General features: G+C 38.9%; 1 protein-coding gene and 1 long non-coding RNA gene across 2 annotated transcripts in view; both read right to left on the reverse strand.

The window, feature by feature from the left end:
* On the reverse strand, positions 1-27,081 carry LOC119532872. The gene is made up of 3 exons (XR_005216573.1): positions 27,039-27,081; positions 1,874-1,944; positions 1-37 (listed from the first exon to the last, which is right to left on the reverse strand). It is a non-coding gene; the product is annotated as an uncharacterized LOC119532872 (long non-coding RNA).
* LOC119515629 (basic proline-rich protein-like) overlaps positions 1-27,942 on the reverse strand; it is a 575,210-nt gene that overhangs the window by 253,698 nt on the left and 293,570 nt on the right. The window lies entirely within an intron of this gene.

Raw genomic sequence — 27,942 nt, forward strand, 5'->3', positions numbered from 1 at the left:
GTCTATTTCAGTTGTGATTTATTCAGACAGCATTTTACTGTGACAGTTTAGTTTAAGAAGAGAAAAAACAAAGGAGGGAAAAGGAAAAGAAAATTAAAACGCTACCAAATGAAGCTTATAAAGACAAGGAGGAAATAACACTGCATATATTTAAAGTTTGTCCCTTCTGTGTTTCCATCCACTTGAAACCTGGGCTCTGCTTTTCTGGATTACCATCCTAATTCACTCCCACTCCTCCCCCATACACACCCATTTCATTCTACTTTCTCTGCCACAGTTTTCTGTTAAAACAACAGATTTCTTTATAAGAAGAAAAAAAAATATTTTAAGCCAAATATTTGACTTTTTAAAAGAATTTAAAACTTCTATTTCATTTTCTGTCCTTTAGTCAAGATTCTGAGTACAGAATTTTAATATTTTTATGCTTTTGGAACATTTTATTGGCCAAAATACAGTCCACTGATATGTATGTTTCAATAAAATCCTTCCCATGAAAACTCACACCTGCAAATAGCCAAAAGGTATAGTTGTTTAATATATGTATCTAAAGTGTCTGGAGTAGAATATAGGGTTGAACCCGAAACATCAGAAATTTGAAAAATATATTCAAAGATTACTACAATGCTACAGGTTTGGAAAGGTGTTTTGTAATCTAGTTCTCAAAGCCAGCAGAGATGAAACTGTTTATATACATAATATAAATTACACCCCAAAATATAATATCCACAAGCCTGGCTTCCCTTCCTACATAGGATTAAATTCCCAAAGTTATTAATGTATTTCCATAGAATCATTAATTTATAACTGTTATATGGTAGCAGTAATATTATTTCAACATTTAGCACTAAAATTCCCCTTGAAGGGGAATGGTCGTCTTTCCAGACCAAGACTTACAGGGATATCCTCATGGCTTTATCCCTCAGGCCTGATCCCTTCCTATTCTCTTGCTTACTCTACTGTAGTCAAAACAGCCTTCTGGAAACACACCAAGTATTCTTGTGCCCACAGGGCCTTTGCCCTTGCTGTACTTCTTGCCCGGAAGTCTTGAAACAAATATCCAAATGATTCATTCCTTCACCTCCTTCAAGTGTTTCTGCAAAAGTTACCTTCCAGTGAGGCCTTCCCTGACCACCTATTTAGAAGGAATATTCCCCTCAGCATTACCCATCCCCCCTTTCTCCTTTGTTGATTTTCCTCAATAGCACTTACCACCACCAAATATGACTTCTATTACATTTGTAAATATAATATGACATGGGACAACTGAGATGAAAGATATCAGCCACAGCATGAAATGTAAATAGACTTAATGTCACTATTAAAAGAAAAAAAAATACTGTATTGATGCCAAAGAAAAATCCAACTCTAAAGCTGTGTATAAAAGAAACACCTAAGGCAAACAATTCAGAAATTCCGACAATGAAAGTGTGGGCAAGGTATTCCAAGAAAATGCAAATAAAAAGAAAGCAAGAATTGAGATTTTGAAATCCAATAAAGTAGAATTCAGGCCAAAACCTTTACCAAGACAAAAAAGAACACGTTATAATGCAAAAGGCTACAATTCACAGTGAAAATAAAATATTTATGAAAATGTATGCAGCAATAACATAGCAGCTACTTTCATAAAATAGAAACTGCAAGCGATTCAAAGAGTAAATAGAAATACATAAATAATGGCAGACATTAGTATACTCCTTTTAGACCAAGAAAGAAAAAAACTTACACAAAATACATTTAAGAAGATTAACTCTTTATTAGGTATTAAAGACACAACTCAAAAAATACATTAAAAATATCACAAATAATATTCCCTATCAACAGTATGATAGAACTAGAAATTAATAACAATCAAAATATAAGAAAGGCTCCCCACCTTGAAATCTTAATATTTCCTATTAAACAAAGCTTGTTTCAAAGGGAAATACCAAATGATACTGAGAAAGCCTAGAAAAAAAATAACAAAAACACGGTATCAGAATCTACAAGACACAGCTAAAGAATGTTTAGAACAAAATTCATAGCCTTAAATCTTTATATCAATAAAAATATAAAAACTGAATAAATGAATTAGACATTCCACTCAAAAAGTTAGAAACATTTAGGGATTACTTTTTTTTTTAATCCAATCTGTATTTAATTTTCTTTTTAATTAAGTAGATTTTAAAACAACCTGAAACAAATTAACTTAGTTGTATTAAACTGCATTTAGCATTCTTACTGTTAGTTGCAATATTGGTATTGGTATTTTAGAACTATTAGATATATATTATGGGGAAAGTAAATAAGTAATAATGTTAATATCATTAAGAATCAAGTTTTCAGGTTACGAGAAGAGAAATACAGTATAAAATCAATATGTTAAGTGAAAATCCTATAATCTTTCCATAGAGTTGAAATATCAGTACAAATTTATGATTTATTTTTATCTTTCTTTTAAAAACTACACATTTCCATATTGCTTTAAAAAATTACATATACCATTGAAAAGTCTGAGAAGAAATGACAAGCCATTTAACCCTGAACATCTTTAAGTGTACCCAGATTGTGGTCTCCAAATACCATTTTCACTGAAAGTAAGGAGGACTTATTTGAGAAATAGCTGATTCTTGGGCAGTAAGTGTACAAAATATTGTATTTCTGCCCCTTGCAAAGTCAGAAAACAAGAAAATTATCAAGATATTTGAGGTCGTGTCAAATGAACATAGGAGCCAATATGAAGTGTCTTCTACTAGTCAAAAACTGGCCATTAATTTGAGCTTCAAAAAGAATAATCACTGCAACTACATGAAAGTGCAAATAGAGACAACCATAGAATCAATGAAAACTCTTAAAAGCAATAGGAGATTCAATATAGTAGCAAGATATAAAATGGCATATAGAAATCAATCCCCTTACATATTTCAGCAATATGTAGCCATAAGGAGAAATAGAACAAAACATCCCCATTTTCATTACCAACAAAAAAAATACCCTTGAAATAAACCATACAAAATGCGCAAATCCTATATGCAAAAAACTTTAAAACTTTCCTGAAAGATTCAAAATTGGGACTTGAATAAAAGGAAAGATACAGTTTGTTCTTCAATAGGAAAATGCAACATAAAATATCAAACCCAATCTTTTTTAGAGACATTTTTTTTTCTGGAGATAGAGTCTGTAGTTCATATGGAAAAAAATAAATAGGCAAGAATATCCAGAAAAACACTAAAAACAAAAAAAGACAGCAATGAGTCAGGCCTACCCCTGCCAGATACTGAAATATGTTATGTGGTCCCTGTAATTAAAACAGTGTAATATTAGTACATGAATAGATGATCAGATCATAGGAAAAAATAAAAAATAGAGAGACCCAAGTTCAATATGGAAATTTATACATGTGATAAAGGTAATATCTCAAATCACGGGAAAAACTACTTTTAAAATAATGTTATTAAGAAAGCTGACAGTCATTTGAAAATAGAGAAAATTAGCTATAACATCACCTAGGTAGGAATCCAACCAAAAACTGACAAAAACAAAAATATTCAGTGTGAATCTAATAACGAGGAAACCAATCCAACCTCTCCAAATTGAAGGACATTTTGAAAAGACACTGACCTGGAATTTTCAGAAATGTCAATGCCAGAAAAATAAATAAAAAGGCGGGGGACATTTCTAAATTGAAGGAGACTAAAGAGACCTGACAACTAAATGCAAAATTTGATCCTTTTGTATTTTACAAACTAACAACAGAGCATGGAGAACATTTTGGAGACGATTAAGAAAATTTGAATATGCAGTGTAGGTTACACTGAGCAACAATATTAAATTTCCTAAGTGTGGTCATTGTATTGTGACAATGTGGGGACAACAGTCCTCAATAAGGGTGATGTCACCACTCCCACTTCACCCCCGGGGCATCTGGCAGTGTCCGGAAATATTTTTGATGGTCACAACTGTGGAGGAGGGGGTGCTACTGGCATCTAGCGGGTAGAGGCCAGGGATGCTGCTAAACATTGTACAGTCCTTAGGACAGTCCCACCGCCACAATATAGGCTCATGCTGTCCAAAATGTCATAGCGCCTCAGTTGAGACTTCTTGATACAGAAGAATCTCTTTTTCTTGGGGCATAACGTTTAAGTATTAAGCTGAATTACATGAAATTCTCTTTTGGCAACACTTATGGGAAAGGGTTAAGATATCCACAAACTCTCAAATTATTCAGCAAAAAATATTGTACGTGTCCTTTCGCCGCGTCGTCCCTCTTCAGTCTTCTCTCCCGGGGCTCCCAAAGCGCCCACTCCGCGGGATTGCTGAGGTTGGCGCCGCCAAGGCCTGCGCGGTGGGAGGACCCCCAAAGCGGCCACTGCGCATGCGCCGGGTGGGAGGCCGCACCCACGCCGCGCTTCTTGCAAAGTTACCCACCAGCCTAACGGACCAAGCAATCGGGAGCAGCTTAATGCAACAGAGGAAAGAAAACTCCCGTAAAGGCTCCGTTGGCTTCTCCAAGAGAGACAACGATGCTTTCCCAGTTGGAAGACGTGCACTCTACTCCTAGCCATCCGCTGAGGACTGCAGTGATCACTCATCCCTTTGCAGCCTTCTGCCAAGAAGAGCCACTGTGGGCCGGTCGCGTCAGGCCATCCTTTTTCAGGCTGGATTTCTCAGAGGTGAATTCTCATACTTCCTTTAGTGGATTCTGACTTCCTGTGTCTGGCTAACGACATTACCAGCATGGTACCACTGCCCGAAAGGGCACTCTCATTCCACCGAGGGCTCCTTGTCAGCAAGCGCGTGCGCAGGTAAAATTTGAAAATACGTTAAGACCTGGAGTCTGTCGTCACAGGGTCGGCAGCCTTTTTATTTTAGGCTTTGCGGGCCTTTGCCGGTGTCTGTCGCATATTCGGCATTGTTTCTTTGCTTTAACCATCTTTTAAAAATGCAAAAATGTTCTTAGCTGCTGGCCGTACAAAAACATACGGATTACTATTCGCTTTACCCAGCAGAGGGCGCTAGAGCTTAGGTTAGTCCTTCACCCCTTCCCACATCCGACCAGTTTTGTGATAAGGACCCAGGACCGGTAGGGTCTGCCAGCCTCCGGGTTTACTCGGACTTCATCTGCCCCGGCCCGGATCACAATCTTTTGGATCGCCACACCTGCACGTCTCCTCCTCTCTGGTAAGGTCTGGAGGTGGCCGGTGATGCTCTCCTGGCGATCGTCAAAGCCACCAGGAAATCCCCATACTAGCAGTGACAATCTCTTTCGCTCTAAACCAAGCAAACACTTCCCTTTTCAGAGCAGAAGCCATAGTCCTTACATTTTGAATAAATCAGTTGAGTATAGAAAGAATGCATGAGTATCTCAAGACAATTGCATTTTAACAATTTTTTTTTTTTCCCTAGTGATGAAAGTAACATGCCCACCTTGGTAGTTTGGAAAGTATTGAACGGTAAATAGAAGAAAATTGAAAAATTCCCCATAATCCCAAACCACAAAAAATAACTTAAAATGTTTATGTTCTATTAGTCGTTTTTTTCAAAGCATACTAGTAGGGCAGTTTACGAGACTATTGAAATTTTTAAACTACGTCTTAATAAACTTTTGTTGAACTAACTACAACATACATAGAGAAAAGTGCACAAACCTTAAATGTACAAATTCAATGAACTTCCAAAGAGTGACGCAGATATACCTTTGCAGCTACCCCCGGATCAAGAAATGAAATATTACCAGCATTCTTCATCCTCCTGCCCTAGTTAGAGGCAACTTCTCCCCAAATATAACCACTACTCTGTGCTCAAATACACAAATTAGTTTTGTCAATTCTTGAATTTCACATGAAATGAATTATTCACTAAATACCTTAAAGTATTTGGTTTCTTTCACTCCATATTATGTTTGAGGGATTCATCCATGTTGTTGCATATAGTGGGTATTTGTTTTTCGTTTTACTTTATTTAATGCTGTATGGCATTCAGTTGTACAGATGAATATACTGCAACTTATTCTTTATTATATTGTTATTCTTTTTTAATACTTTATTGAGATATAATTAACGTACCATATGATTTGCCCAATTAAACTGTACAATAATGGTTTTTAGTATATTCAGATATGAATATATACCACAATCAATTTTAGAACATTTTCATTGCCTTACAAAACTACTTTGTACCCTTTAGCTATCATTTCCCCCTAACTCTCCACCTGTCCCAGCCCTAAGCAACCACTAATCTTTCTGTCTTTATAAATAAGCTTATTCTGGACATTTTATAAAAATGGAATAATATAACATAATGGTCTTTTGTGACTGGTTCCTTATACTGATATTGAATATTCACATTGATTCCAGTTTTGGTGCTATCAAAAATAATACTGCCCTGAACATTATTATACAAATCTGTTCAGATAGATAAATATTTCTATTGGGATATATAGCTAAAAGTAGAATAGCTTGGTTATAAGGTATACTTTTGATCATCTATATTTGATACTGCCAACAGTTTTTCAAACCTACACTCCCACCAACAATGTATGATGAAAATTCTGGTTGCTCCACATCCTCACCAACATTTGGTGGTTGTATGAAATTAATTTGCAGTTCTCTAATGACTAATGAAAAAGGTCATCTTTTCATCAATTATTGGCCATTTGGATATCCTCTTTAATAAAGTGATTTTATTTTTCTGTTGGGTTGTTTGTCTTTTTCTACTTGATTTGCAAGAGATCGTTATATAGTCTACATGTGAATCCGTTTTCAGTTATGAATGCTGCAAGCAAACACCTTTTCTTAATCTATGCCTTGCATTTTAGATTGTTAGATTATGATGAATGTAAATTTTTTATTTGTTTTGAAGTTTAATTTATCAGTCTTTCATTATGGTTTGGGCCTTTGCTATCCTGTTTAGGAAATGATTACCTACCCCAAGGTCACAAGGGCATTCTCCTATTTTACTGTGTAAAAACATATTATTTTTCTTTGAAACTTTAAATCTACTAACCACCTAAAATTGATTTGGATGTGTGGTGTGAAGTAGGGTTTAATTTTTTTTCTTGTATAACTACCCAGTAAACCTTTGTTCTTAACTTGAAAAAACCATCCTTTTCTCACTGCTCTGCATTGTCATCTATCAAAAATCAATAGAAATAGACCTACTGATGTTGAAATTAGTAGTCAAAAACCTTAAAATGACCATGACAAATTTATTAAAGGACCTCAGTAGTAAAGATGGGTATAATAAGTAAAGAGTTAGGAAATTTAAGGAGAGCTACAGATACATTTCTTTCCATGAAATGGAAGTCCTAGAACTGGAAAAATACAATATCTGAAATTATTTGATGGACCTATCAGTAGTTTGGACACATCAGCATGAAGGATCAGTAAGCTTGAAGACAGGTCAGTAGAAATCATCCAAATTTAAGTATACCGAGAAAAAAATGATTAAACACAGTACCAATGACTCAAAATAGTATCAAATGATCTAACATACATGTAATTGGAGTCCCAGAAGGAAAAGAGAGAGAGTAGGGGGCAGGAAAAATTTTTGAAAAACACTAGCCAATAGCTTTCCAAAGATCAAATATATTTTTCCAGATGTTCACTTTTTTCCAATAGAGGTGATCCAAATCACCTAGCTTGCCATTAATGCAATTTAGAAGTTAACATGAATAATTGTAAACAGTTTTACATCTGCATGAGTGGCAGTAGGGCGTTTGAAAGCCATGCAGCTTGTTAGGTGGAACTGTTCTGAGCATTCCAGTACTTTGAACATAAATGGTGCCTGCCCACTAAATGCCAGTAGCACCACCCAAACCAGTAGTACCAAAATGTCCTCACAGTTTTTCAAAATATCCTGTAGGTGCACAGTATGGCCATGAATCCATTGAGAACCCCTCTCCCACGTGACCTGGTACTATACCTCCTTTTGTTATGCCCTTTCTGACCTCTTCTAAGGCTCACATCTCTCAACCACACTGGCCTCTTTCTGTCAGGGCTTTTGCATGTGCTTTTCCCTCTTGCCTAATGCTCCTCCCCCAATTATCTATGTGGCTGGCTCTTGCCTCTTCATTCTTTGTTCAAATGCCATTTTCTCAGTGAGACCTTTTTTTTTAGAGTAAACAAAACATACTCTCTCCCTCATCCCTAGTTTATTTTTTATCTGTAACACTTATTTGAAATACTGTATATTTCTTTAATTTGCTTATTGTCTCACTTTCCCCACCACTAGACTATAAATTCCAAGAGGTAGAGGTTCTATTTTGTCTGTATTTTATCTGTTTCTCAGTTGTGTCTTCAGTACCTTGAATGAGTAAAAAATTAACATTCTTACTTGGGTTGGTATGTGGGCAATATTAGTTTATTCCTAAGAACCCCCATATCTTTCAGGGTTGTTCTAGTTTGCTAATGCTGCGGAACGCAAAACACCAGAGGTGGATTGGCTTTTATAAAAAGGGGGTTTATTTGGCTACACAGTTACAGTCTTAAGGCCATAAAGTGTCCAAGGTAACACATCAGTAATCGGGTACCTTCACTGGAGGATGGCCAGTGGCATCCAGAAAACCTCTGTTAGCTGCGAAGGCACATGGCTGGCGTCTGCTCCAAAGTTCTGGTTTCAAAATGGCTTTCTCCCAGGACGTTCCTCTCTAGCAAGCTTGTACCTCTTCAAAACATCACTCACAGCTGCACTGAGTTCCTTCTCTTTGAGTCAGCTCATTTATATGGCTCCACTGATCAAGTCCCACCCTAAATGGGTGGGGCCGTGCCTCCATGGGAATATCTCATCAGAGTCATCACCCACAGCTGGGTGGGGCACATTCCAAGCAAATCTAATCAGCACCAAAATGTCTCACAAAACTACATCAAAGATAATGGCGTTTGGGGAACACAATACATTCAAACTGGCACAAGGGTAGTCAATAATATCTTTAAAAATAAAGAAAGCCCTGATAGTATTCCAGTAATATTTTCACTTTTAATGTGTGTTTGAGTTTCTTAGCAAAAAAAGGATTAGAGCAGTAAAAGATCCACCTTTTACCAAGGAGAATAAGAAATTTGATATGGCTGTTTCCAAAGCAACAAGGAGCTTTGGCTGATTAAGTAGACTGAAAGCTCCTGTGTATTGATTGCACTGGAGTATCCAACCAAATTGCTAAGAGCCATCATCACAGAAAATATACCTATTCAATGATAAATTAATTTGTACCAACTTTTGTCCTTAGGTGGCCAGGTTTCAGGATAGATGATGATCTTTCCAAAAGGAAAAAAAGATGCAAAATAATCAAAATTACCAACAAGTACATTGCCAGCTGAATATGTGTTTCTTTGTAGCATGTACAGAGTCAAGGAATATTACATTCCTGTATTATATAATCTGCCAACAACCTATTTACCTACTGTCTTAGTATAGGTTATTCCTGATAGCAGAGCCTGAGACAAAAGGTAAACACATTTTATTTGGGAATATGATCCTAGGGAGCAGGAATGAGGGGTGGGGGAGTAAACAGCGAAAGAGGGAAAGGAAATCCAAGCAAAACAAGGTGCTGTTATCAAGTGGTCCACCACTGCTATTGGTTACTTAATGCAGAACCTCCTCAGGATTTTTATTAAATGTCGTCTCAGAACTGTCTGCCCAAGGGACAAAGAAGCCTTTTTTCTAGCAACAGCCATTACCTATAAGTTGAGGGTTGCTCCCAATGCTTCTGGGTTGTAAAGACATGAGAGCCCAGCTGGTACCCCAGGCACTGCACATTGCCACATCAGAGAATCCTTGAGACCCGAGCCTAGAGTCTTGGTGCGTGCTTATGGTGTGGCACTGTCAGCACAAAACAGGTCTAAACCTGCCCAGAACTCTTCAACTGAGTTGTGAGTAGAATTGGAAGTCCAAAAGATGTAAGACAGTGCAAAGGAGCATCTTAGAAGCCTACATAATGCATTGTTAGCCTTGTCGAAATATTTCCTCCCTTCTTTGTATAATCAAAATAATGTATCAGAAGGTATGTTAATAACAGTTTTCACCTTGGATGATGGTTATGAGAAATAGAAAGTAACACTGAAATTTGGACAATTAAAAAGCGATTCTGCTTGAGAACTTTGACCACTGGCTGGAGGTAATGGATATCTTCTAAACTCATGTAATCACAGAAAATATTGTGAATGGTTTGGAGAAAAATGGAGAAATAAAATTAACCATTTCTTCTGTCTTTATGGGCTTCATAAATCAACTTTGTTAACTTTTCCTAAGATACTGTTTTCTGTCATCAAATAGCACTAGTGGTACAGAGATTACAACCAGTGGGGGGGATGGTGGTAGAAACACAGGAAGGAAAAGTTGGGTGATTTCTATCCCATAAAGCATTGGCATTAATATTAGTTGGAATAGGTGGGTAACAGCATGATTTGACTTGATGTCCCTCTGTGAGACTCCATCTTATCAGAACTAGTTTTCTCTCTGCCTGTACCCTCCCCCCCCCACCCCCCATAATGTTGTCCTCTTATTTGGTCTGGAATTGTCACAAGTTAATCATTACAATGTGCTGAGCTCCTACTATGAGCTATTTATTGGCACCATCCATATGAAAAAGACATAATCTGAAAGAGTACAGCTCTGTGCATGGTGGGATAATAGATGCTATATAGAGGTGTAAGCTAAGTAGTATGGAAGAACAAATGAATCGGGAGCTCAGGGAAGAGTGTCATAGAAAGCTTCATAGGAGAGTGACATATGGATTGAGTCTTAAGGAACGAACTGGATGGTGGTCTAGGTATTTAGAACAAACTTCTTGGTGAGAATACATAGAAAAGCTGGATAATTTATTATTATTATTATTTGCTTGAAATTTTTAATGTTACACTTGAATTGCCTTAATAAAATAGCCTCAGAAATTTACAGAGCAAAAAGTAAAAAAATAATATAAAATAAAAATTAAAAAAATTAAAAAAGGAAAGGAACAATCAGAGTTGGAGAGTTTAATACACTTCTCTCAGTTAACAGAAAAGCAGACAAAATTATTAAGGATATAAGATTTGAAAGACAGAACTAAGCCCTTGAGCTAATTCACATATTAACACTATATCCAAAACCTGTAGAATGCAAAATTTTTAAAGGTGCATACAGAGCATTCACAAAGCAGAAAATATGCTGGATCACAAATCGAGTATCAACAAATTTCAAAAGATTGAAGTCATATAGACTGAATTAAACCATAAATCAGTTATATAAAGTTAATCATAAATTCTTGTAATTTAAGAAACATACCTAATGATTAACACGTCAAAAAATAAATTCAGAGTGGAATTCAGAAAACATTTTGAAATGAATGATAATGAAAACACATTCAAAACTTGTGGGATGCTGTGAAAACAAATGCTTAAGGGAAGTTTATAGCTGTTAATACATATGTTAGAAACTGTTTTAAAAAGTTGACTATCTCCATAAACCAGAAAAAATTATATGAAGCAATTTTTCAGATATTCGACAACTGGCAGCAATGGACTGTGATCCTGAGAGTGGAGAAAAAGTGAGCTCTGCAATTGCCAACTTTTCTGCATGTAGGCACTCTGCAATGATCCCTTTGTGTCGATTGCTGAATAGTAAGCTGAGCAGTACCCAAAACACAGGATTGGGAGACATTCCGTTTCCATCCAGCCACAGTGGACAGTCCTTACTGAGAACTCCAGACATTCACTAGAGAACCCAGAAAGGTTACACCTTCCATAAACAGGGCTAAACTAAGTTGACAGTGAAAACTAGACTTGCCCTTTGAAAAGCTTAAAAATAAGGATCAATACGAGAAAGCTGATCCACAAGTTACTTAACCACCTGCCAGGACAAAAAGTCCAAGTTCGTTCAGAACCCCCAAGAAACAGATGTAAAGATAGGATTAGATGTACAAGAAATGTATTTAGGGAAATGCTTGTGAGGGTTGAAAGGAAGAGGAAGCCAGAGGAGGCAGAGAGAATCTTTAGACCGCATTGCAGTTCTGACCCCTGTGAAGAAAAGAAGGTTGAGTGGCAAGCGTATCAGACTGTAACACAGTTCCAGGCGGGGGGTCTAAGGTCAGGCTGACAGAATGCTCAGGCCAAGATTGCCCATCAGAGGAGCCCCCAGCCTCACAGGGATGGGCTTGCATTAGCATACCTGCTCTGCTCGGTCATTTGTTCCCATGGGAACAACGCATGGGAAATGTAGCGTTCGCTGGAAAATATCAGTGTATTCAGAAAGCAGCAATGGGGGCCCTCAGTCAATTATGCTCCCCTAAACAAGAGAGCTGACCTCTGTACCATTTTAAATTCCCCTCACACTTATTAATCACTTTAATGTCCTTGGTGACTTAACCTAATTTTGTGATCCAAACTCAATTGCTTAGTAATCATCCCCTTCTTAGAGCAGAGTTCCTGTGTGTGTCTGTTCCCAGTTACAGTGGGGCAAGGGAGTACCAGTAAACACCCAAGTGGATCACCTGGGATCCATAACAGATACTCTTCTCTGTCCCTATTGGGTAAAAGGAGCCCTTCCTCCTGCTCATCTTGATCAATTATCCTGCCAACATGGAGGCTCCTTGCCTGCTGGTCCCTGGGCACAAGGAGTCCAAGGGCCCTGGTGACAACCACTTCTTGTAGTTCACTGGGAACTGCAGCCCCAAGCGAGAGTGTACTCCCTTTGTAAATCGGTACCTCTCAGCTTAGAGAGGGCACAGTTGCAGGCTTCCAGTAGGCCATTGGGAGTGATGGTAAATGGGCCACTCCTTTTGCCACATCTTGATTTCTAGGCTCATGTAATCATCCTATTGAGGGCACAACACCATATAGATGTCTCTGATTTAATGAACACACTGCATCCTGAAGGCTGACAGACTATTTTTCAGACTGTTGTCACAAAATTGATACTTTAGTCATCCCTTTAGAAGACACTTCCAGCATTCTATGAGGCTGGCTATGAAGACAAACTACTAACCCTTTCAAGATAGAAGAGACCCATTATAGTCAACTTGCTGCCAAGTGACCAGTTATTCTCCTTAATGAGTAGAGCCACATTGGGGGTTCAACGTCTGTCTACGTGCTGACAGGTTAGACATAAGAGGCTACAGTAGTTAGACCACCCCTGGTAAGGGGAAGTCAATGTGTTGGCCCCATACATAACTTCCAACTCTGCCACCTTAGCCACTCTATTCATGTGCCCATTGTGCCATCTGGGAATAGCTGGTGATAAAACCTGGCTAACTTCATCTGGCCAAGTCATTTTATTTCTTTGGTTGCTAAGTGCCTCTTCCAGGATGGATGATTTCTGGTGGATGTTAATGTGTGAAACAAAAATCCTCATGTCCTCTGTCTACTCCCATATGTCCATCCACATTCCTCTACACCAGACTTCCTTGTCTCCACTCTTCCTATCCCTTTCCATTCAGTTCCTGAACAGATAGACTATTAGCCACTGCCTGAGGAATAGTACATAGTCTCACCTGGAGCCAATTCTCCACACAAAGATGACGACCAGGAGCACCACTTGCAATTCTACCCATTGAAAAGTTTTTTTCTTTTTCCACTGCTCTTCAAGGTCGCTCCTGGATGTGACTGTAACGTAGCCACCACCCATTTTTGGCATGCTGTTATGTATTGAGCTGACCCAACTGTCTGCAAACCAAGCTTGGGCTTTCCCTCCTTTGGGGCATTGCCTCCCATCCCCACCCCTTGTCATTCGAAGTCCAATCAGGAGAGAGAAACCACACAGTAATTTGAACAGGGAAAGTTTAATACAATGAGTTATTAACTATAAAGAGGGATTAGAGTGACAAAGGATTAGCTAGTAAAAAGTAAAATAAACTCCAAAGTATATAGGAACACCAGATATAAGGAGCAGTCACTACCCCCAAGGGATGAGATCAAATACCCATGGAAGAGCCCTTACACCCAGAGCTGAGATTCAGACCTTGTTGGGAATGCACAGCTCTGGCTCACTGTCATAGTGCTGACAGTGGAATTTTTCTGGACATCTTTCTTCTGGAACTTGCTGGAAATCAACTCTCTAGGGTGCCAAGGGAAGTTGTCCGTGGGGAATTTTCTCAGTCACTGAGGTACTCGGCTACAGAACTGCCAGCATCTAGGTGACAGGGGAAGCTGCTGAAAGCTGCCAGCTTCTGTGCACTGCAGGAGCATAGCACTGGAGAAGCTATGAGCACTGCAGGAATCAAAGGCCCTCTGCTACAAAACTGTCCAAGTGTTAGGAGAGATGATCCCAGGGGAAGCATCTGACCTCTGAGAGCTGGTGGCTGCCATGTACTGCAGGAGCTGAACACTGGAGAAGCCATACATGCTGCAGGAGCCCGATGCTAGAAAAGCCTCACAAGCTGCAGGAACCTTCCAAGGGAGAATGTTAGTACCTGGAAGCAAAATTCTCCCTACAATATCTCCCCTGTATCCTCTACTGACAAAACTTCAGTGCCATGTGGCACAGGAAAAGATATTTAAAGGGCCCAGACCATTTTCACAGAGCTGTCCAAAAGGATGAACTTGGAGCAATACATTGTTAACTAGTATTTGCCCATATATGACCATAAGTGTGAGCTGGGGTGGGGTGCTGATACAGCTGTGATGAGTGGCACGGGGAGATTGACTACCCTGTCATGTAGCTTACTTGTGCCCTCTGGTCTTATGTGGGCTTAATCCAAGAGGTAGCATCTGTAAGAATGGTCTGCTTCTGGTCCCATACAACTATATGATTTGATGGGTTCAACAGAGTCCTATGCATGATGTAAAGTCATTTGGAGCTCCATAGCTAAGAATTCCATCTACACCAGACCAAGTAATACCTAAGGAGCTGTTTTGCAAAACATGCATAATTAGAATCCCAGAGGCCTGCAAAGTGATTCTCCCACTAGGGTTTCCCATAAATTTCATACTGCATTTGTTTCTACCACCAACACCATCGGCATGATAAGGTCTGCCAGATTGTATGGCCAAGTGGCAGGGCTTCTTGTGTTGCACCTTGGACCTGCTGCAGAGTCCTTTCCTCCACTGGCAGTTTTCCACATCACCTAGTACGTGGGCTAGATCATTATTTTTAGATATGAAATGTGTTGCCTCCAAACCCTAAGAGGCTTCCAGGAACTATGCTTCCTTCTTTTTTGTAGTGGGTGGACGTTGTTTTTCACTTTGGAGGAGATAATCCATTGGACCTGTTAAAACTTCACTGAAATTGCAAGTCTCAGTTCTCATAGGGTTTATCTCCCACCTCTGTAGCACATGTCCCTGAATAAGTTGCCCAGCATTCTACTACCTCTTCTTCATCCTGCCTGATCAGCCTGATGTCATTGATGTAATGAAGGAATATGATGTTTGATAGGATGTCCAGGTTGTCCAGGTCTCTTTGGACTATATTATGACACAGGGCAGGACAGTTAACATAACCTTGAGGCAAAAATTTAAATGGATAGAGCTGTTTATCTCACAAGAATGCCAAATGTTTCTGATTCATTTTTCTGATTGAGATTGAAAAGAACACTTTCACCAGATCAATGGTACTATGTACTTGAGCTCTTCTTAAGCTTGAGTAAAGATAGCACATCTGGCACAGCTGCTGCAATCAAGGCTAATACTAAGTTAGTAGTCTACAGTAATTCCCCAGTACCTATTTGGTTTCTGCAAAGGCCAGAAAGACAAAGTAAATGGAGAAATGATTGGACTACCACACCTACATCCTTTAAATCTTTACTGGTGGCAATAATTTCTGCCTGTTGCCTGCCCCAAATGTTTTTTGTTTTGTTTTGTTTTTTGCTATCTCAGTCAGGATACAGAGGTGTTTCAGAGGTTTACATTTGGATTTCCCCACTATGAAAGCTTTTGACAAACAGGCCAAAGATTTTATTGTGTGTTACACTAACTGCCAAATATATCATTTCTAATTATACAATGAGGCTCTGTGGAACTGACCACTGGTGGGTGTGCAGAGCCAATATATCCCTCGTAAGCCAGACTTTAGCCAATACCAGGACTGGCCCCATGGGCCTCTCTTCTAACAGGGGGTCCATGATGATGCTTTGGGTCTCCAGGTATCAATGTCCAATATTTGGTGGTTTGGAACTGTAGGTACCCCAGAAAATCATATTTTTTAAAGCTAATCCATTCCTATGGTGTAAACCTATTATAAGTAAGATGAGGTTACTTCAGTTAAGGTGTAGCCCAGGGTGGGTCTTAATCCCCTTACTGGAGTCCTTTATAAATGGGATGAATGCATAGAGAGAAAACTACAGGAGCCAAGAAGCTGCAATCAACAGAACCTGTAAGGGAAGGGAGAGATCAGCAGACACTGCCATGTGCCTTGCCATGTGGCCAAGGAGCCAAGGATCGCTGGCAGCCCACCTTTGGGAAGAAAACATTGCGTTCATGATGCCTTGATGTGGACATTCTCATGGCCTCAAACTGTAAGTTAATAAATTCCTGTTGTTTGAAGCCAACACATTTCATGGTATGTGCTTTAAGCAGCCTAGGAAACTAAAATGAACATACCTTGAAATGTCTAAGTATTCCCCTTTCTCAGTATCCAGTCACCCTAGTAATGGCTATGAATCCATTTGGGGAAGAACTTGGGAAATCATCACAGTATATACTTGCCACTGTATGGCAGAGTACTTCTTCCAGGGGACCCAGCCATCTCTTCTGTCTGTGTATTCTGTATCAGAAAATTGCGTCAGGTCTGAGAAATGAGCAAGGGATCATGGTGCTTCATTGAGGCCAATGCCCTCAGCCTCTTTCTATTCTTGCCTTTATTTAGTTGCAGATGCTAAGCAGCACTCTTGTTAGTTGCCCTTACATTTTGCCTCTGGGGTGCTATGCTCAATTAACCATCTCTCCAACATCCTCTGGATCAAGCCCTCTTGACTGCCCTCCAACTTTTCTAGTTGTTAAAGTAGTTACAGTCTCCAGGCTTCTGGTAGTTAAGTGCAGCTATCAGACCTCTCTTACTCAAGGGCCCATCAAGCCCAAAATGACATTAACAAGAGTTCTGTGACTGCCTCACCTACTGTTCATCCTAGTCTGATTGTGGCCAGGGAGAGTCACCACTGCACTAGTGATGCTGGTGGCCTCTCACTGGTACATTCCTGATGGCCTTGGTGAATCGTGTGTCTCCTGGGCCCTTCCTTGAAACAAAATTATCTGGAGGGCTCTCTAGTCTCATGATATATTAATTCCAACATTTCAACTTCCCTCCACCTGTTTCTTCCATCTACTATCATTTAGGTCAACTTGGGCATTTCCACTTTGCTCAGTGTTGGTCATCACTATCTCCAGGCTTCTAAGGGCTACCCTGTCAATGAATTTGACTCATCCTCTCAGGTTCTTGCCAGGTGATAAATCTTATGTCCCAATAAAGTGTCCCTAAGTAAGTAAATTCTTGCTTTTCTTGTCTTGTATTCTGGCTTACAGATAAAGTACCCTCAAAATCCAATCCCAGGAATGCTCCCATGGCTCTTGCTAGTACATGCTAACTAATTCTTGCAGCTCCCTCACTGTGAAATGTTTTTCTTCCCTTATCAGGTCCAGCACTTCCCCATCAAGGTTATGCTGCATTTAACTCTATTTATCTGCCCAGCAGCAATGATAGGGAAGTACAGAGCTTTCCACAAGGTATTCCTCAGGCCAAAAGGACTTCATTATTAAATTCCTCCAAACATTTAAGGAAAAAATACCAAGCTTACTCAAATTCCTCCACTGAATAGGAGAGTAGAAATACTTCTCAACTCGTCTTATGAGGAAAGCGTAATTTTGATACCAAAACCCGACAAGGGTGTTATAACAAAGGAAAATTATAGTCTGATCTAAAATAAAAGATAAGATTAGCAAATCAGACTCACAGACTCATAGAAATAAGTGATTTTACCTTATAAAGGTTTTACTAATAATGTCAAGAATATAAGCAATCAAAAGGCACAGGCAAAGCAGAGAGAGGTCCTGAACAGTGCTTGGGCTTCTTGCATTGGATGAGCTCCCTGGCCAAGATGGAAAGATATGTTATCTAAGTGAGGTTGTCTCACACAACATGGAGCATTTTCATTTATGGCATTTCTCCATTTTGTACCCAGATAATTATATAACTTACTTGATATTTTTCTGGAAACCATACCCCATAAATTAATAGATTCTGGTTTTGTTTACCATAATCAATCCTAAATAGGGATATCCTGCTAAAATCACTCCATAGGTGAAGACTTTCCTCCTAGCAATTAATATTATTTTATTTAGATAAAGTCTGTTATCAATATATTTGCAAGAAGATTAATCTGGGTTACATGCCTTCTTTCTTTCCTGGAGACATCTCCTGAATAACAAGAGAGAAATGGATTGCAGACTAGCTGCTTAACTCTTTCCTATTCAGAAGCTATTAAATATCATAAACTTAGATGCTAAAATACTAAACAAAAGATTATCAAGTAGAATTTGGAATAGATAGGTTAATACATCATGAAATAAGTTAAGCTTTTGAAAATCAATTAATGTAATTTACCACAATAACAGAATAAATTAGAAAAACCATATGATAATCTCAATAGATGCAGAATAAGCAATTGAGGATATCAACACACAATACAAATTATCAGAAAATTGGAACAGAAGAAAACATTCATAATCTGATAAGCACAATTTATCAGATGCTCATGGTTACCACTTTTACTTAACATTGCACTTGATATCCTAGCCAGGGTAATGAAGGAGAGTGTGTGGGGAGTGCAAAAATAAATATTAGAAAGTGTTCTGGTTTGCTAATGCTGCTCTTATGCAAAACAACCAGAAATGGATTGGCTTTTATAAAGGGGGTTTATTTGGTTACACAGTAACAGTCTTAAGGCCATAAAGTGTTCAAGGTAAAGCACCAACAATCCAGTACCTTCACTGGAGGATGGCCAATGGTGTCTGGAAAACCTCTTAGCTGGGAAGGCACATGGCTGGCATCTGCTCCAGAGTTCTGGTTTCAAAAGGGCTTTCACCCAGGATGTTCCTCTCTAGGATGCAGCTCTGAGGTTCTTCTGTTTGTGAGACCCTTTATAAGAATCCAGTGAACTAATCAAGGCCCAAGCTGAATGGGCGGGGCCATACCTCCATGGAAACATTCAATCAGAGGTCACATCCTAACCAAAGATGTCACTCACAGTTGAGTGGGTCACATATCCATGGAAACACTCAATCAGAAGGTTCCAACCTAATCAACACTAATCCATCTGCCCCTACAAGATTGCATTAAAGAATATGGCTTTTTCTGGGGGACATAATATATACAAACTGGCATAGAAAGGAAGAAATAAAATTGTTACAATCTCATGACTATGAAATAATCTGAAATAATCTAAAAACAAACTATTAGAATTTAGCAAGATCAAAATATCAGATGATTCATGATCACTGTATCAAGATCAGTTGTATCATATGTCATTTTGATCATGTGGACAAATTAAAGCTTTAAAAATTTACAACAGAATTAAAAACATTAAATACCTAGAAATAAATCAAGTGCAAGATTTATAATTTTCTTACACTTAAACTGAAAAATATTGCTAAAAGAAATTAAAGAATATTTAAATCAAGTTATAAACAAAATTAATGGATGAAATACTCAATATTTTAAAGATAATATTTCTAATTTTCTCTTATCAAAATCCCAAAAGATGCTATTTTTAAATTAATAATCTGAATCTAAAAATTTTACAGAAATAGAAAGGACCTAGAATAGCTGAGACAATCTTAAAGAAGATATCAAAATTCACTATAAAACTACAGAAATTAAGGGAGTAAAGTACAGACTAATGGAATAGGATAGAAGAGTAAAAGAGTATTTTTCTCTGGAGCAAGCCCTTTGTTCCTTAACCCAATGCCTTCCCTCCCTCATCTTCCAAATTTGCCTCCTCCAAAACTAAAGTGTAAGCTTAATGTCTTGGGGAAAGGGAGGCTTTTGAAGATCCACCAAAAGGAACACACAAAGTAAATTGTTAGCTTTTGAGTTTCCAACACCTAAAATTATGGCATAAAATTTAGGGTTGCACTGGCTGGATACAAGCTTAAGGAATAGATGCCACAGAGTCTAAGTTCCAGCACATGAACATATCCAGGTTTCAAAAAAAGATTACAAAACATGCAAAGCAACAGGATATGAGGCCTAAGCAAAGAAGAAGATGAAAGTGTTAGAAAGCATCGATGAGGAAGACCAGACCTGCGACATACTAGACAAAGACTTTTTTAAAATGGTCCTAAAAATTCTCAAAGGGCTAAAGGAAAGCATGGACAAAGAACTAAAGAAAATCATGAAAACAAAAGATAAACACAAAGAGAATATCAATAGAGAGGTGGAAATTATGAAAAGGAACCAAACAGAGTTGGAGACCACAGTAAAGGAAATTAAAAATTTCCTAGAGGCATTAAATGGTGGATTGGACCTAGCAGAAGGAAGAGTCAGTGAAATTGAAGATATGATAATTGAAATCATCCAGTCTGAAGAACAGAAAGGAGAAAGAATAAAGAAAAGTAAATAGAGCCTGAGGAACCTGTGAGACACAATCAAGTGTACCAATTTACACATTGTGGGAGTCCCAAAAGGAGAAGAAAGAGATAAAAGGGCAGAGAGAATATTCAAAGAAATAATGGCTGAAAACTTCCCAAATTGAACAGAAGACATGAATATAATCATCCAAGATGCTTAATGAAATTCAAACGGATTAAACCTAAATAGACCCATCACGGCATTTTATAATCAAACTGTAGAATGCCAAAGATAAAGACAGTATTCTGAAAGCCACAAGAGAGAAGCAATATATCATGTTCTAGGGAACCCCAATACAAAGGAAACCACAGAGGCAAGAAGGTAATGGATGAAATACTTAAAGTGCTGTAAGAAAGTAATTGCCAACCAAGAATTATATATATGGCAACTGTCTTTCAAAAATGAGGGAGAGATTAAGACATTCCCAGATAAACAAAAGCTGAGGGAGTTCATCACCACTAGACTGGCCCTACAAAAGATGTAAAAACAGTTCTGTAGGTTGAAAGGAAAAGGCAATAGACAATAGATAAAAGCCTCATTGTGCCGGTTTGAGTGTATTGTGTCCCCCAAATGCCATTATCTTTGTGGTCTTCTGTGGGGCAGAAGTTTTGGTGCTGGTTGGATTTGCTTGGAATGTGCCCCACCCAGCTGTGGGAGATGATTCTGATGAGATGTTCCCATGGAGGCGTGGCCCCGCCCATTTGGGGTGGGCCTTGATCGGTGGAGCTATATAAATGAGCTGACTCAAAGAGGAGAGAGAGTGCAGCTGGGAGTGATGTTTTGAAGAGAAGCAAGCTTGCTAGAAAGGAACGTCCTGGGAGAAAGCCGTTTTGAGGCCGGAGCTTTGGAGCAGATGCCAGCTGCCTTCCTAGCTAACAGAGGTTTTCCGGAGGCCATTGGCCATCCTCCGGTGAGGGTACCCAATTGCTGATGTGTTACCTTGGATGCTTTGTGGCCTTAAGACTGTAATTGTGTAGTGAAATAAACCCCCGTTTTATAAAAGCCTATCCATCTCTGGTGTTTTGCATTCTGCAGCATTAGCAGACCAGAACACTCATGAAGAAATAAAGATCTCCAGTAAGAGTAACAACATGGGTAAATTAAATGCCAGTACTATTGTATTTTTGTATTTTGATTTGTAATCCATGATCTAGAAGACAAATGCAAAAATGTATATATAATGATAAGTCAGTGGTTTTGGACTCATATAAACCTGTAATTTTTGTGACATGAACTACATACATAAAGGTGGGGGGGGATGTTGGGGTATAGAACCATAGTTTCTATATGCTATTGAAGTTGGTTCAAAGCAAACAAGATTATTATAGATTTAGGATATTAAATTTAAGCCCCATGGTAACTGCAAAGAAAATATCAGAGAATATGAAGGTCATAGAGACATCAATGTAGGGAGTTACGAAGTTTTAGTAATGGAAGGTAGTGAAGGGTACCACAGTATTGTGATTGTGATTAATCCCACTCGATGGTACGCTTGAGAGTGGATGAGATGCGAAAGTATATGTTATATATATATGTTCCCACAATTTAAAAAAAAAGAAAGAGGAACTAAAGAGACAATGACAATTAAATGCAATACATGATCCTGGATAGGATCTAACAAGGGAGGAGAAAAGACTCAAAATGACATTATTGGGACATATTCAGAAAACTGATTGACAAATAGGTAGATGGATAGATGGTTAATAGATATATGGATAGACTGATACAGCAAATATGGCAAAATGTTAAAACTGGTGGATCTGGGTATCTGGAGGGATAGGTGTATGTTGGAATTCTCTGTATGTAATTTGTATTACTTTTGTAACTGTCCGATAAGTTTGCAAGTATTTCAAAATAAAAAGTTTTAAAAAATTAGATTGGGAGATTTTGTCTAACTGTCCCCTCCATACTTATCCTCTTCCATACTCACTTCAAGGAGGAAAGTAATCTCAGGGCTAGGTGAGAAGGAAATAAATTATAGTTGGACAGAAAGCAAGAGAGTGAGCTGTTTGTGAGGGTTTCTGAAGAGTAGTTTCAATATTCGAATTAAAGCATGAAAGAACCCCCAGAAAAAAAATATACTTAATCTCGGAAAGAGAGACCAGTTCCCTACTTCCTTTCTGGATACCCTGAGAGAGAAAGTTCTATGGAGTTGTCTTTGACATTGTGGCATTAGATACTGGTGTAAAAACACCTACATTTAATGTCTAGGCAGATGGATCCTAAACTGCCTGAGGCTAGAGGGTGGATCAACTTTTTCTTGGTGTGGCTGAGAACATTAGAAGAATGATCCTGACAGCTGAGAGACCTGAAGGACCTCTTAGCCAGAGATGTGAAGTTCAAAGTGCAAACTCTTTGAACAGATACAGGATGGAAATGCAGGCATCTCATCAGATATCAGCATAGCAGGTGACGTCAGTGAAGACCAGAAAGGACATTCCTCATCTCAGTTGGTGCCAGTTGCTCCGGTTTGTCAGAGCTGCTGTTATGAAAAATACCAGAATTGGATTGGCTTTTATAAAGGGGGTTTTATTTGGTTACAAATTCACAGTCCTAAGGCTATAAAGTGTCCAAACTAAGGCATCAACAAGAGGACACCTTCACTGAAGAAAGGCTGATGGCATCCAGAACACCTCTGTCACCTCAGAAGCACATGGCTGGTGTCTGCTGGTCCTTTAATCCCAGGTTGCTTTTCAAAATGACTTTCTTCAAAATGTCTCTGGGTCTCTTAGCTTCTCTCAGCTCTCTGCTTGGTTCTCCTGGGGCAAACTCTGTGCATCATCTCTTAGCTTAGCATATCCAAATGTCTCCAAGCATCAGTAAGCATCTGGCACCTGTGTCAGCTCTTAGCTTCTCTCTTAAATACTCCAGTGAACTAATCAAGACCCACCCTGAATGGATGGGGTCTATACCTCCATAGAAATAATCTAATCAAAAGTATCACTGAGTTGGGTGAGTCACATCTCCATGGAAACAATAAAAAGTTTCCACCCTAACTAATCAAAAGACTAATAAAACTGCCCCCACAAGATTGCATTAAAGAACATGGCTTTTTGTGGGGGACATAATATATCCAAACCAGCACACCAGTTTTGGACAGATGCTAATCAAGAGTTACATGTGTTCCTCCCAATGCCATGACATGACCCAAGTCAACTGGAGCTTAAATGCAACCCTGGGTGTAAGAGAGAAAATATGTTGTATTAACTTACTTTAAAATGTCCAAAAAAAAATGTAAGTCCATTTTACCTGGAAAATGATTAAAGTTATGGATGTGTATTATGTATTTGTCAGTAGGCAGAATGAAAGCTTAGGAAGTAAATTAAGTTCAGTAATGGAAAAATAAAGCCACATTCCCATTCACCTGAGAATATGACTGAAAAAGCTCAGGACTCAATTTTGCCAAATTCTCTGCCACTTTAAAACAAGGATTGCTTTTCTTCTAGTTTGCAACAACACATTCATCATTTCTGCTCAAGGCCTCATCAGAAGTATTTTTAGAGTCCATATTTCCACAGTCTCTTCAAAGCAGTTTAAGCCTTTTCTATCAAGCTGCTCACAATTCTTCCAGAATCTTCCCCTTATCCATTTAAAAAGCCGTTCCAACATGTTTGGTATTTGCAAACACAGCAGCACCAGCACCCCACTTCTCTGGTACCAAAATCTGTTCTGCTGACAGAATGCGAAACACCAGAGACGGATTGGCTTTTATAAAAGGGGGTTTATTTGGTTACACAGTTACAGTCTTAAGGCCATAAAGTGTCCAAGGTAACATATCAGCAATTGGGTACCTTCACTGGAGGATGGCCAATGGTGTCTGGAAAACCTCTGTTAGCTGGGAAGGCACGTGGCTGGCATCTGCTCCAAAGTTCGGTTTCAAAATGGCTTTCTCCCAGGATGTTCCTCTCTAGGCTGCAGTTCCTCAAAATGTCACTCTTAGTTGCACTCGGGGTTTTGTCCTCTCTTACCTTCTCTGGAGTGAGAGTCTGCTTTCAATGGCCATCTTCAAACTGTCTCTCATCTGCAGCTCCTGTGCTTTCTTCAAAGTGTCTTTCTTGGCTGCAGCTTCTCTTCAAAACATCACTCACAGCTGCACTGAGTTCCCTCTGCCTGTCAGCTCATTTATATAGCACCACTGATCAAGGCTCACCCTGAATGGGAGCCTCCATGGAAATATCTCATCAGAGTTATCACCTACAGTTGCGTGGGGCGCATTTCCATGCAAATCTTATCAGCACCAAAATGTCTGCCCCACAAGACTGCATCAAAGAATATGGCTTTTTCTGGGGGACATAATATATTCAAACCGGCACACTAACTTAGCAACATCAAAGTTTTCATCCAGGACTGATAGACTGCTGCTGATGGGCAGGAGAACCTGGAGCAAACCATCTATTTACATTTCTTTTAACACAACCTGCAAAGCCCTGTAAGATTAAGGAGACATTTCTTAAATCAAGTTCTGTGGAACACTAGTTCCATAGGATATTAATTGATATTAGGAGAGAAACACATTTGGATGGTTTCTTCAGTGCCAGATTCTCAAAGCCATCCATATGTGAATGTTTAGTGCAGCTCTCCAAAAGTGGTGCTTCAGTAGGGCCCATGTGGCAGCATTTTGATGTACTGCCCAGATCCCCCTTCGAGGGAGAACTTGCTGCCTATTTGCTGGCTGCCCTTTTTGGGAATTGTCTCAGCTGCAAAGAACCACCTCACCTAATGTAATGCCTCTCCCTGGAGTAGCACATGTCCAGTGACTGACCAGTGCAGGGATACGAAGTTCCCTTGGCCCATCTCAGGATAACTCTGAATGGCCATTCCAACTCCAGAGCTCCCTGGGATGTTGGTGAAGGCTGTTGTTAGGAATATGTTGCAAGTCAGCTTCTCACTCTACCCAATCCTCCTTCTTCCCCACTTTCTACGAGTGTTGGTTCCAAGAACACTTCTAAATAATCTGCGGTTTAAGCTACATTTTAGAGTCTACATTCTGGAGAACCCAGTCTGAGACACCACACTTTCCAATTCTTTTTGCCCACTAAACCTTTTCTCATAAGTCTTTTATAGGTATAGGGTTTCTGTAATATATTTTAGATGCTGGAACAGACAGGTGTGAGAACTGAATAGTTGTGTGGGAAGTGGGGAAGAGGGGAAGAGACCCTAGGACTTAGGCCCTTGGAATCCACTGACACTTGAAAGCAGCCCAATTTGTTGTTGTTGTTGATTAGATTTTTAAAAATTTCTTATTAGAGATGTTATAGGTTGTTCTAGTTTGCCAATGCTGCTGGAATGCAAAACACCGGAGGTGGATTGGCTTTTAAAAAAGGGGGTTTATTTGGTTACACAGTTACAGTCTTAAGGGCATAGTGTCCAAGGTAACACATCAGCAATCAGGTACCTTCACTGGAAGATGGTCAGTGTTGTCCAGAAAACCTCTGTTAGCTGGGAAGGCACATGGCTGGCATCTGCTCCAAAGTTCTGGTTTCAAAATGGCCTTCTCCCAGGACACTCCTCACTAGGCTGCAGTTCCTCAAAAATATCACTCTTAGTTGCTCTCTTAGCTTCTCCAGAGCAGAAGTCTGCTTTCAAAGGCCCATCTCCAAAATGTCTCTCTAAGCTGAAGCTCCTCTCTCAGTTCCAGTGCATTCTTCAAAGTGTCCCTCTTGGCTGTAGCAAGCTCTTCAAAACATCACTCACAGCTGCACTGAGTTCCCTCTGCCCAGCAGCTCATTTATATGGCTCCACTGATCAAGGCCCACCCAATGGGTGGGCCTACACTCCATGGAAATTATCCAATCAGAGTTATCACCCACAGCTGGGTGGGGTGCATTCCAAAGAAACACTCAAAGAAATCTAATCAACACTGACAGGTATGCCCACACAAGATTACATCAAAGATAATGGCATTTGGGGGACACAATATATTCAAACTGGCACATACGTTCACAGAAAAATCACACAGAAAATACAGAGTTCTCCCTCTACCATTCTCACACACACAGTTTTCACTATGACTAACACTTTTCATTAATTTGCTACAATTGATGAAACAATATTATTATAACTATACCATTAACTAAAGTACATAGTTCACATTAGGGTTCACTGTGCTGTACAGTCCTATGGTTTTTTTTAAAAATAATTATTCTAGTAACATATAATACCTAAAATTTCTTTCTTTTACTACATTCAAGTACATAATTCAGTGGTGTTAATTACATTTATAATATTATGCTACTATCACCACCATCCATTACCAAAACTTTTCCATCACCCCAAACAGAAACTTTATTCCAATTAAGAATTAGGTCCCAATTCCCTACAGTCTCCCCAGTCCCTGGTAACCTGTATTCTAATTTATAACTCTACGAATTTGCTTGTTCTAATTATTTTACATCAGTGAGATTATTCAATATTTGTCATTTTGTATCTGGCTTATTTCACTCAACATGATGTTTTCAAATTTCCTCCATGTTGTCACACATATTAGAACTCCATTTCTTTTTATGCCTGAATAATATTCCATAATATGTACATACCACATTTCGTTTATCCATGCATCTGTTGATGAACACTTGGATTGCCTCCCTCTTTTTGCAATTGTGAATAATGCTTGGGAACATCTGTGTGCAAATATCTGTAAGAATCCTGAAATTATTTTAACTCAATTTTAAGATGTTTAAAAACTCAATTTTAAGAAGCAATCTTCTCATGCTTAAAGTACTGCAGAACCCATTATCTATTGAAGTGGAGGCAGAGTACCTAAATATTATATGAAGTATGCAAATAAGTTTTCTTTCTCCTGTAAAAATTTAAATCTCTAAGATAAGCAGTGGTGTTGGATAAAATGCACTAATTTCTGTCTGATAAATACTATTGTTTTGCTTTCATAGCTACATTTGGATATTTAGTGGGAGAAGAAAAGGGAAAAGCACGGTGAAAGCCCTTGAAAATTAGTTCCCAAGGGGGAAAAAAAAACTGCAGTAAAAATTCCACAAAACCCTAAAATCCTCAGAACTTAAAAATCTATCGAAAAAAACTCCAGTGGATTATAATACATTTACTTATTAAAATAGCTATTTCTGGCAAGCTACTGTCTAGTACCAGTTCAAGATGTAACTGTATTACCAAAAAGGGGGGGAGGGGTGTGTGTGAATAATTTTACAAATCTTTGAAATTATCATATTTGCATTTTGAAACTACTTTGAAACAAGGAGCTACCTTGAAAGACTTACACCTAAATAAACAGAGACAATGAGCTACCAGGCTGCATGATCAACACAGAGCAATTTCCAAATAAGATGAGATGCATGCAGCTTCTACAAATTTGGCTTGGGAGGAGTTTGCTTCAGCTCACTTGAATAAGCTACTGTCTATGGCTCACAAGGGTCCCGTTCCTAATGAGGCAGTGCGTAGCAGCAACACACTGTGAATCCAAATAGC

Source organism: Choloepus didactylus, chromosome 1 (assembly GCF_015220235.1).
Source record: "Choloepus didactylus isolate mChoDid1 chromosome 1, mChoDid1.pri, whole genome shotgun sequence".
Lineage (NCBI taxonomy): Eukaryota > Metazoa > Chordata > Mammalia > Pilosa > Megalonychidae > Choloepus > Choloepus didactylus.